Here is a 6,430-nt window from a genome sequence, read left to right as displayed (position 1 = left end):
TCTGAGTCATTGACATGGAACAGGTATTTTTGATAAGGACTTTTCACATTTCAATTGACTTTCCTGATACTTGTTCTGGAATATATTGATTAAAAAGTTTTGGAAGTCATTGGATCAGGCATCTACAATGGCAGCCGGCAAATTTTAATGACAGGTTTACTTTAAGTATAGTAAACTTCTCATATACAAGACATATTGAGTACATTTACATATCCTGTAGACTTGCTATTGCATACAGATCTAATCTCTTCCCCAATACCCGCTATGGTTTGGCAATATAAAATTGTGGTAGAATGGGACATTTGGTGTCTCTGTACAAGAGCCACTGTATCGGGTGCAAAAGAGGATTCTGGTGTTGACTAAAAAGTTGGTCAGCAGGTTACAATGATTTAGATATTTCCTCACTGATATATGCAAAGTGCAGTAATGAACCATTACTGACATTATCTCTGTATAGGGTGCTTGTCTGAGAGGCAAATATGTGCTTCTCTTGATTTTTTTTTTTTTAGATTCTGTCTGATCCTGCACAAACACAATTATTAATGAATACGTAGCTATTGTCGGTGTGATACTGAAAAGATGACGCTGCATTCCAATAATGGCTTTAGGGAATTGCAGCCATTTTCCAAGATTTTTTTATTTATTTTTTCCTCCTGAAATTGTGTTCAATAAACACACCATGGCCTCTTTCTTCTAAAGTTCAAACATTAGGACAGTCAGCATGGTCGTCCTCAATGATCCTATGCCCTCCTCCTTTTTTTTTTTAAAGCCCAATTCTGGGCCGGCAGAAATATAACATTTCATGCAGTGGCCACTATCTCTATTTTTATTTTTTATTTTTTTCCCCTATTGATTCTGCTAGTAACACATATTCTCAGTCCTCACTCACCCATTTTTGACCCATTCCATAACTCCAAACCACAGGGTGGTGTTTCCTGGGTTTATTTTTTCTCAGATGGCAGAGATCAATGTAATTTGATTGGCATAGGCAGACCGCTCAGGAACTTATCATCTCACAAGATTTCTGGGAAGATAAATGTGTATTTTTTTTTAACTTCTCAAAATGATCCAAGTTCTTTCAATAATAAATATTAAACAGACCAAAAGGGACCAAATTAGAGAAGTTCATTGTTGGAGATTACATACACATGAAGCAGAATGCTAAAGAGGATGATCATGGGTCCATTGGTAAAGTTGAAGAAGGCCATTGAATTCTGTGTAAAGCTAAGTTTAGATGTGTGGCAGAACTCACGCACCCTCTGAAAAGCAAATTGCGGTGATTTACTTTGGTTTAGTAGGTTGTTGACAGGTGATCCTCACGCCTGTTTTTATTTAATTTTTTTTAACCTGTAATTGCCACAACAGTGTGTAACGAACGTGTTTGCAGGGAGGTTGTGGCACGGCCCCATTCACTTAATTCCCCCCCCCCCCCAAATGTAAATGCTCCCTAAATCTAAACACAGGAGTAATGGCTTTAGTAAGGACAGTTCTACTTCCACCATATAATAAAGCCAGCCATGGACCAAATGAATGCAGGAAAGAAAATCGCTTGATTCCCCAATCAATGTTGATTTGGGGGGGGGGGTCCTTCCTGTGGATTATTGTGTTCTCCGGACAGGGGAAACGGTGATTACTGCTATCAGCTATACTGTAAAATCCGACAGGCTGGTTGTATCAATCAATCAACTTGGGTACAATCAGCCTGCCCATACAAGGTTCGAATCTCGGCCGGTCCTTGCTGAATCAGGCGAGATTCAAGCCATCTATGGCCGGCTTTAGTGTAGTACTGTTTTGAAGAAAAATGTGGATAAATTGTCGTTCTACATATGAAGCAAAATTACAGAGCACACAAACAAGTTCACATCGCAAAAACACAGCTATATCCAAAGCTATAGACAATATTGAACCATTGTAATTCTTAATTAGTATGGAACATCTTTTCCTATTATGTCTCAATTCTGGACAGTGTTGCCTTAGGAAAGTAATGCAATAAAGTGTGTTTTTTAAATGTCTTAAATGAATGTTAATATAATGTTCTAATATTTTTTTTAAGTTAATTATACCTGTAAATATTTTAAGGTATGTGCATTTTGTATTCGTTAACAGCTCATTATAAAGTGCCTTTTAGTAAGCTCATAAAGTTAACTGGGCTTCGTGACAGTCCTGTGCAGCCATCATGCAGTACTCTGAACTCCTTATATGCTGTGGAAATGCAATTTTTGAGATCTTGGAGATTTGCACTCTTCCTTACAAAAAAAAAAAAAGGTATTTTAAGCTTACATGTCAGAATGTCTTCGGTGTTCATCGCAGACTCTGTTTTCATAGAAAAGATATATGCTAAGAAATATGCAGAGATTTTCTATTTTTTATTTTAAAGATGGCGCTGACTGTTCACACCTCAAGGGCCAGGATTCTCCCTTGCTTTAATTCACATAAGCATACTAGTGTACCTGATTGTTATAGGCCCTTGAGGAGTGAAATTGGCAGCTTTGTTTTAAATATATAATTTGTTATATATTAATTGAACGCTATTTATTTGTAATTTTTGCTTCAATAAAAAGTAAAAATTCAGTCTTCTGCAAATTAGATGTTTGCATATTTTTTTTTTGTGTGTGTAACGGTTTTATTTTTGCACATGTTTTAAACTTTTTAACCCTTTTGAATATTACTTAAAAGACAAGTGTGAGAATTGAAAATAACAATCATACTCCCCCTAGATGGCTGCAGCAGCAATCCCAGCTTTAGCTTTCCTCTGCTGCCTCCATACCGAGAACTGAGTGATCAAAGACCGTTGATTGCTCAGTTCTTGGTCCTCAGTGAGTGTCATTTTTACAGCAAAAAAATGCTATAAAAATGCATTGTTTACTGTGAAAATGACAATTGCAGTTTAGGAGTTAACCGCTAGGGGGCACTGTAGGGGTTAAGTGTGACTTCATATGTGTTTCTTACTGTAGGGGGGCGGGGCTGGACATGTGATGTCATTGATTGTCTCTCCCTATATCAGGGAACAAACGATCAATGACACTTCCACAGTGAAGAACAGGGAAGGTTTGTTTACACACACCTCTCCCCGTTCTTCAGCTCCGGTGACCGATCGCGGGACACCGGCGGCGATCGGGTCCCACGGACGCGGTCACGGAGCTTAGGACCGGGTCGCGAGCACGCCGCTGGCAGCGTGCTCGTGACCGCACGGCTGGGCTTAAAGAGACACGTAGAGGTACGTGATTGTGCTCAGCCGTGCCATTCTGCCGACGTATATCGGCGTGAAGGGGTCCTTAAGTAGTTAACTTAAAGGTGTTGTAAAGGTACAATTTTATTTTTTCCTAAATGACTTCCTTTACATTAGTGTAGTCCTCCTTCACTTACCTCATCCTTCCATTTTGCTTGGGCCCCATCGATTTGATTTCCATCAGTGAAAAAAAATAGAACATGTTTTACATTTTTCCTATGGATAAAAAAACAATAGAAAAATCCGATCGTCTGTATGGAATTCCATCGGTCAAAAATCCGTGCATGCTCAGAATCAAGTCGACGCATGCTTGGAAGCATTGAACTTCATTTTTTTCGGCTCGTCGTAGTTGTACGTCACCGCATTTGGACACGATCAGATTTTTGACTGATCGTGTGTAGGCAAGACTGATGAAAGTCAGCTTCATCGAATATCCGACGAAGAAATCCATCGGATTAGATTCCATCAGATATCCGATCGTGTGTACGAGGCTTAACTCCACACAGTAATGTGAGGCTTTTTCTCTGGTGTGGAGTGTCGTGCTCGCCCCCTCCTTTGGACTACTGGAGAGTCAGGACGCCCACTAACACACAGCTCCTTTCTCTAGCTGCAACGTAGAGAGCGTCCTGACTCTGTAGTCCAAGGGAGGGGGCGAGCACGACACTCCACACAGGGAGAAAGCCTCGCATTACTGTGTGGAGTTACAGACAGAAGAACAGGAAGTGAGGATTTCTCAGAAGAAATAAGGACATTTAAAGCAAAATGGAAGGATGAGGTAAGTGAAGGAGGACTGCACTAAGGTAAAGGAAGCTATTTAGGAAAAAAAATTGTACCTTTACAACCCCTTTAAGAAACAAGTGTCAGAAAAAGATTTGGGGGTAGATCCACAAAGAAATTAAGTTACAGCGGCGTAGCGTATCTTACATACGATGCGCCCGGCGCAGATGTATGTGGATCTGCCCCTTGGACTTTAAGTGGTTAAACTTCCTGCATTTACACACAGAAGTTTGCTCTAAGAAGGAATTTAGTTACAATGTTTCATGTTGTTACAAACTTGGCAGACTGCCCGGATTTTCTCTTTACACACAGAACTTTATCCCTTTTATCTAAACTTGGCAGACTGCCCGGAAGTTTTCTTATGACAGCTGAGTGAGCAGATAGTCTCTACACTTGTTATATGAAAGAATTGGCAAACTCTGCATTGGAGATCGTCAGGGGGTTGAATTGAGTAATGCCGCGTACAGACGGTCGTTTTTTGTGATGAAATAAAACGACGTTTTAAATCATGAAATAAAACAACGTTTTTGAAACTTCATTTTCGTTACCTACACACCATCGTTTTTTCAAAATGCTCTAGCAAAGCGCGGTTACGTTCAGCACTCTTTTCCATTGAAGCTAGCTTCATAACTTGCTTCTGAGCATGCGCGGGTTTAAAAACGTCATTTTAAACGTCGTTTTGCCCACACACTATCATTTTAATTGACACAAAAAACAACGTTTTGAAAAACGACACAAAAAATTCAAACATGTTCGAATTATTTTTTTGCCGTTTTTCAGAAGACATAAAACGACGTTTTCACCACACGGTAATTTTAAATGACGTTTTTAAAAATAACGTTTTTTTTTCATCACAAAAAACGACCGTCTGTACGCGGCATAAGCATCACATGATGCGAAACATGTCAGCTCTTTTCTCCTAGTCCACTTCTTGTTTGACTGCATGAATTTTGGCTGTTTTTTCCATTTGAATTTTTGTTGTTTTTTCATGTTTTGAATAAAGACATCGTTTTTTGAGGAGTGCGGCGATCCAGGATTTTTCTTTCATCCCATGGGGTTGAATTGAGATCACGATTTTTTTAACGATTAATTGTGCAGCTCTACTTTAAAGTAGACTTGGCATTATGATTATTTAAAAAAAAAAACTTAAACATGAAGGCTCTTCTCACTTATGAACTCAACTAAGTTGCTACTGCCACCGTTTGGTCAACAAATGGTTTAGAATAGATTCTGTGTATTAAAGGTATTGTGGAGCTGTTCACCTAGCATCAGGCACTTCGGCAGTGGCACTTTGTGTGCCTGCTAGCGGCCAAAAAACATAACGAAAACTAGCGGAGCTTTACCGCTAACGCGTCCCCCCCCACCCTATGTTTAGGATCGCTAGCTGACCTCCGTAATTTCACATACAGGGGCGACAATTTAAGCGGCCTGACCAATGGTCACCGGCTCAACCACCATATGGGGAACCATGCCTTACCACAGTTCTGTACCATTCCTGATCTCCGCGTATGGGCTATGTACGGTATTACAACTTCGGCCCATATTATGCCCCAGGGTGTGTTAATGTCACTCTTGGACCTGCAAACTAAGTACAAACTACCCAATTGGATGCAATTTAGGTACTTACAACTACACCACGCTGCTAGGGCCCAGTTTTCCCGGTTGCCTCCAGGCTGACCCCATTGAACAACTTTTGTCGCCGGAAGACCTTTGTAAACTCCTCTCCACGCTGTATGGGGCACTCCTAGGCACCCACTCCCCCCAAGATACCAACAACTGTGGGAAATGTGGCACAGGAACATACCTTCACTGGACAGGGAGAATTGGGAGGAGTGCCTTGAACTGGACTCCAAACTGGTTATCTCTTCTAATGACAAGCTCATCCAGGTGAAATTCCTACATAGAATCTATTATATGGCCCAGAAACTGCATCAAATTTTTCCGGACAGAGATCCTATATGCGCCAGATGTAAAATGCATGTGGGTAAATTTTTTTCATATGTTCTGGGAATGGCCAGTAGTGGTCTATGCGGCAGATTCGCGTGAGATCACTTTTATCGTCGGCGGGAGAGGCCCCCCTCCCGCCGCTCTCCTGTGCCCTCCACCGCTCGCCAGAGCCATTGGCAGTGGTGGAGGCGATCGGGTTCTTCTGCTGGCTGGGTATGGAGACGAGTGAGGGGCAGATGGCCCCCACCCATCTCCGTACCATCGCAGGGCGGAAGCAGCGTCAAAACGTCACTTCCCGCCCATAGCTCTTAAAGGGCCATTTTTTTTTTTTCAAATGACAATTTTTTTTTTTTTATTTGACCCCAGATCTCATATTTAGGAGGTCCTGTCATGTTTTTTTTTCGATTACAAGGGAAGTAATGGGAATAAAAGTGATACAATTTTGTAAAAAATAAAAGGTAAAAAAACGTAAACACG

Source organism: Rana temporaria, chromosome 2 (assembly GCF_905171775.1).
Source record: "Rana temporaria chromosome 2, aRanTem1.1, whole genome shotgun sequence".
In the NCBI taxonomy this organism is placed as follows: Eukaryota; Metazoa; Chordata; class Amphibia; order Anura; family Ranidae; genus Rana; species Rana temporaria.
Note: the sequence above shows the minus strand (reverse complement) of the source record.